We start from the raw sequence: 6,000 nt of genomic DNA, 5'->3' as shown, positions 1-6,000 counted from the left end.
CTACTTTAAGGTGACGCGAAATAATGCTTGCTTAAATTCCCCAAAAAGAGATCTTTAAAGTCGTTAATGCTTTTATTGTTTGAGATTAAACTTTTATATCTTAATAATTTGTTGTGGTACGAATTATATTCTTTATGATTTAATTTTATGAATTACTAATTCAGGGTGCGTAGCGTTTTTAAAAAGTGCTTAAAGTGGCTTATTTTCGTTTTTTATTTTTTAAAAGCCCTTAAAGGTGCTTTCTTCAATCGGTGTTTTTAAAAAGTGCTTAATTTCTCATTTTTTCAAAATGAGATTTTTACTTTACCATGTTGATTTTCACTTTGAATTATGCAAAAAAAAAAAAAAAAAAAAAAAAAAAAAAAAAACACAGTTTACATTGTTGCTATTCAACGTTTTCACAATTAATTCAACCCAATCCGTAGCATATGAAAACGCCATTCGTTTTGATTCAATTTTTGACTATTGTCAAAAACAATGCCAAAAGAGTTAAACCCTTCCCGGGGGGAAAAGAAAGACTGTTCGAAACGAACTAAGTTTTCCAAGTTTCATTAAGTTTACATTCCAAATGTAGTATTCTAAGAAAATATTTATACTTTTACAAACATCGTGTACACATTCTTATTGATATTAAATGATTTTTTTGTAAATAAATAATTGAGCAATATATATTTATTCATAAAATTAATTGATGAAATATTATGTAAATAAAAATTAACTTATGTCAATTTTTTTTAAAAAAATATTATAAATTTAAGAATTGTTTAAGTTTACTTAATGCATAGAACATTAGAAGTGATACATAATTAAGTTGTGTTATTTAAAATGTGTCAATTGAAATTATTAAAAATGTGAGTGATTTTGTTTCCATTATTCGTCCGAAATGAATATTCTGCGTTCAGCAGTATAGGCTAAATACCAAATATTTATATGTTGCATCTCTAATTTAGTAGTAGCAATTGATGTTTATTTTTGAAAATGCAATTTTTTTAATTATAATTTTACAGTGTTGAGCATAATCTTGTATCTATTTACAATTTAAATCTTTTTTCCTTGAAAAGCTTTTTTTGCAATAGCAGAACCCTATTTGCACAAATTCACAAAAGCAAGACCCTGCTTCAACGAATGTGACTTAACGCTTATTTTATATTCACAAATTATGAATAGTTTTCATAATTTTACAAGAACAGAACCTTTCACAAATTGTCTGGACTGACTCCTGAAATATTTAACAACAACATATAAAATATGAATTTAATATGTTTATAATTCGAAAATTTAGTTTCTACATTTTAATATTAGGTCGAGACTGGTGGAAAAACGAGTTTTAACTTGTTCTAAAACAATAATGGTTATAAATAAAAAAATATTTTGAGTTTAATTAATTACATTTTAAACATTATCATTTCCTGTGTATTGATGTTTTTTAATCCAACTACTTTTGTTGGTTAGATAAAATTCCTTATAATTATTTTATGCGACCGAATGACAATTCGTAAGAGCATTAAACTTTCGTAATCACTTTCCTCAACACGGGGAAAAATTTCTTCCCTTCTTAGATAATAATTGGCAACAATTTAACTTCCTTGATTATCAAATGCTATTTTGTACACTTACTAATCAAGGCAGACAATTTACGGTATTAGGACAATTGCATTAACGGCGCTTAAATTGGCAAGATTATAACAGCTGTCAAAAGTTATAGAGTTTTTAACCGCGGCAATTAATTAAAAGCGCGCCATTGTGTTAGCAGACGATTATGTAAAAAGAAATCGAGTAACTGGCAAAAAAAAAAAAAAAAAATGGTGAAAGACCTTTCTTGTTCATATGAACTTAAGACGAAGACATATATTCACACATTTTTCTTTTTTTATATATTAATTTATGAGAATACATCCGGGTGTTATGTTACTTAAGTTTATTAGTATTATGTTAATTTACTTCGGAAATGTAAGGATTGCTTTTGAGGAAAATTTTTCGTCCATTTTACTGTAGCAGACGATTATGATTTTTTTAGCAGACGATTGTGTAAAAAGAAATCGAGTAACTGGCAATTTCAATCTAGGAAGAAAAAAAATGACCCTTCACGAAATATTTTATCATTAAACGGACTTTTAACTTCTTGAAAGGCATGGCTTTTGTGTAGGTTTGTAAATATTTTATACTAAGTGTTCCAAAATTGACTCAAAGTAATTTTGATCGAACGAAGCATAGGTTTATTATTAATAATTGTGGAGCTTTTATTGAATCATAAAATATACAGTATAATAGCATATGAAGTAAATGACTTCCACAATTCTGCTGCCCCATAACTGTCTTTTGCCGACATTTTCAACCTCTAGGCCTAGGCATTAGGCCTTATTTCCTTCATCATCAAGGCATGGGTGGTCGGCATAAATCTTAAGACTTCGGGAAAAAAAAGCCCTCTTTTGTTGAATCGCATGATCTGGGCGGCCAGCTCAGATTACTGAAACAAAAAATTATGTTAATCGAGAATGAATCATCGATGTTTAAAATATTGTTGAATATTCTGAATGAATTTGTTTCTCCGTTGTGCTCCATTTTCAATAACTTTGAACTACCACCTGTCCTCTCTGTCTTTTCTTTTTGTTCTCAACATTTTATATCAAATGGTGCAAAATTCAACAAATCATGTGTAAATTTTGGAACCCTTTTTTACGTATGATACCGAGTACATAGAATGTTGCTTAAAGGAGAAAGTAGTTGTATACAAATATGAAGTACTTGCTTTCAAATGCTTCATTACTTTCCCTTTTTTTAATTTTTTTTTTTTTAAATGCGTAGATATCAGTAGGTAAAGTTTCCTTCGAAAAAGAAATTGCAATAAATTTGTTGCTGAATTATATGTTCAAACATCAATTTAAATAAAAAGTAAACTTTTTTCAGCCGTTTATTATTATTATTATTTTGAAAATAATTTACTTAAATTTTATTAAACATTAAAAAAAATCTTATTAATTAAACAGATTTTTTAATCAAAAACATTGATCTGATATCTTTCAAGTCATTAATTTCATACAAAATTTTTTTAAAAAAAGAGCCTAATGTATTAGCCGGAACTCAAAGCCAAATAGTCTTTAGATTTTTTTTTTTATCTAAACACAAGTTTGTATGAATTTAGTAATCACGAAATGTGTAAGCAAATATGACCCAACTCATTAGACGAAGTACTAATTGTTCTTGTAAACCTATTATAAAATCTGGATGGGGTGGATGGATCCTAAGTTCAAGTCCCATTTTAACGGGCTTATTGTGGGAGATTTAAAGAAAAGTTATTTATTCATTAATATTGCGAAGGTCTATAACGTCTAGAAGAGTTTAAATTACTCAATGTGTATCCACTGTCTTATCACAAATTAAATTTTTTATTTTTTTATTCACTCGTTATATCAAGAATCATTTTCATAACGAACAATCAAAACACTCTAAACTGTATTTTTCGAATCTCTAATAACCAAGGAAAATAAAATTTTAAATGGTATTTTGTAATTATCCCGTCCACCTGTCAGCTCTCTCGAAAATGCGCAAATTCTTTTCCTCCATCACAATGAAAAGCCATTTCCAAAATAAACATTTTAAACACATTAAATATATCAAATAATATTAATAGAGCCGCGATGGCACAGGGGATAGAGCGTTCGCCTTCCAATGAGGCGAACCGGGCTCGAATCCCAGTCGATACGAATTCCGCATCCGGCTTGCACCGACCACAGTGCTGACGCGAAATGTCCTCAGCGGTAGAGTCCCCTTGACGTCAGGTTAACCGTGGGAGGCTCTCGTGGTCTTCCTCTCCATGTAACGTAAATGCGGGTTAGTTGGATCAAATGGTCCTCAGCAAAGGCAAATGTCTCCCAATAATCGATCCAGGAGTTCCCTTGTCTTCTGTATTGGGTTCAAAATTACAACCGAAAAATCTCTCGATAATTTTATAACGACTAATGTAATCAAGAAAAGAGTTCTTTGTCAGAAACTAGTTATTTTATCATGATCATTTAAAGTCTCTGAAAATTATTTTGCATTTTGTTAATGCATATAGTGCTTAAAAATATTTTTGAGTGCTTAAAAAGTACTTAAAAGGTGCTTATTTTTTGTTGAAAAATTTGGATACGCACCCTGAAACATTCCCAAAAAAAGCGTTATTTAATTTGGCGACAAGAGTCTTCGAAAGACAGCTTTAAACATAAAAGGAAGGGGAAAAAAACGATACAAATAAGAGTTTTATATATTTAATTTATTATAATTCGAGAAGGAAATAAAGGACATACTGAAATGATATGAGCTAACAAATATGCTATTTCTGTGTCTAATTAATTCAAGACGCGTGGCCAGTTACGACTTGTTAGCGCAATTGTAAAGGTTTACTCATAAAGTATAACGTAAACAGGAACTTGGAGATTCTTGACTCAAGGCAGGAATTTTTGTGTCCTGACTAAAATTGGGGTCAGATCTCGTGATAAATTGTTGTTTTTATAAACAGCTTGTATTTATTTCTTTAATGTTTGAAGTGTTAGTTTATGGAAATGCATAAATATTTAATAGTAAAATTTGTTTTTTTATTTTCAAGGAGTGACTCTTATTTTGAGGATTCTGTGTCAATTTGTTGGATGAACAAATAGAACATTTATCGTGGAATAATGAAAGATACTTCTGTGTTCCTCAACTGTGACAGGTTTGGGGGAGATACTGTCAAATTCGTAAGTTACTTTTTGACTAATAAAATGTTAAGAAATATAACTGAGTTCTCACATAAAAGAGCACTTTGAGTTTTGAAAGACACTCACTTATATCCCCGTTGAAATTTATCAAAATATGTAATAACTGAATTTGATCCTCAATTTTTAAATTATCCTCTTATACTATTATATGCATACATTTCACTAAGTGATTTGAAAGCTTTTGAAAAATAATTAAAGGCAAGCTAAAAGACAATCTTGAGTTATGAAATTTCTTCAAAAAGAAAAAAATTAAGCAAAAATAGGGTTTACGACTGCTAATATTCAACTCCGTAGCCTTGTCATTTTGAACCCAATCCAGAAGACAAGGAAATTCCTGGATCAGTACAGTACCCCTAGAGGTATGATTCGTTATGGGAACATAGAGAACTTTGTGACCGGACAGTTTTAACTTGCATCGCTCACCATTTACTCGGGAAGTCTTCGGCCGACAGGGATCGAACCTATGACCAAATGGACATGGGCCCAGTGCTTTACCAACCAGCTATCTCGGACCTAAGGTAATCATTTAAAAAAAAAAAAATGGTAAATTTTAAAATCACTAAAATTTAAAGTTTCTAAAATAATCTTTTATGTACTTCCTCCCTAAATAAAAGATGTGAATATCTGTGCGACCGAATATCATGCAAATTTTAACTATATAACTAGACAGTATAGGAAAATTTTTAATAAAAAGGAATGAAGTTAAATAATTATCATTAACAACCTTTTCCTGAAAAAAAAATTAAAAGGTAGTGTTTTTAAGGGATGGCGGTTTGTGTTTATAAAAAGGGTGAGGAGGGCGCGTTTATGAGGATCAAAGGGCAACCGGGGCGGGCCGCCCTTCAAAAAACCCTTGGGAAGAACACTGAAGCAATAAATGAATTCATATAATAAATTAAAGACTACTTATTTAATGGGTCGTGATCCTTCTGAAACTTCGCTAATGATGGTCGCAGTGTTCTTATGCCTAAATTTTTTTTTTTTTTTTAAATTGCGTCGTTATTAATAAATTTTACATAGAAATTTCTAGTTTTAAAATTTTTATTTGGATGAAATGAAAGAGGTATAAAAATAAATAAAATACAATATGCTTTTGTTTTGCTACTAGAAAACAAATGGGTGCTGTAATATTTTTAATAAATCTTAAGAAGCCATTAACTGGTTAATAATTATAAACACTAGAAATAACGTGCCTCTTTTATCCCACAACAAATTCTAAAATGGTTTTATATGTATATTTTTTTAACGAATACTATTTTAATGT

General features: G+C 29.9%; 1 long non-coding RNA gene across 1 annotated transcript in view; it reads right to left on the bottom strand.

The window, feature by feature from the left end:
• Positions 1-2,211: 2,211 nt before the first annotated feature.
• LOC147815965 (uncharacterized) overlaps positions 2,212-6,000 on the bottom strand; it is a 168,097-nt gene continuing 164,308 nt past the window's right edge. Inside the window, exon 3 of the long non-coding RNA XR_015431485.1 lies at positions 2,212-2,467. This is a non-coding gene — a long non-coding RNA (uncharacterized LOC147815965). The remainder of the gene's footprint in view (positions 2,468-6,000) is intronic.

This window comes from Parasteatoda tepidariorum, chromosome 2 (genome assembly GCF_982258835.1).
Source record: "Parasteatoda tepidariorum strain Cologne lab strain chromosome 2, Ptep-v5.0, whole genome shotgun sequence".
Classification (NCBI taxonomy): Eukaryota; Metazoa; Arthropoda; class Arachnida; order Araneae; family Theridiidae; genus Parasteatoda; species Parasteatoda tepidariorum.
The sequence above is the reverse complement of the archived record's forward strand: the minus strand, read 5'-3'. Positions and strand labels throughout refer to the sequence as shown.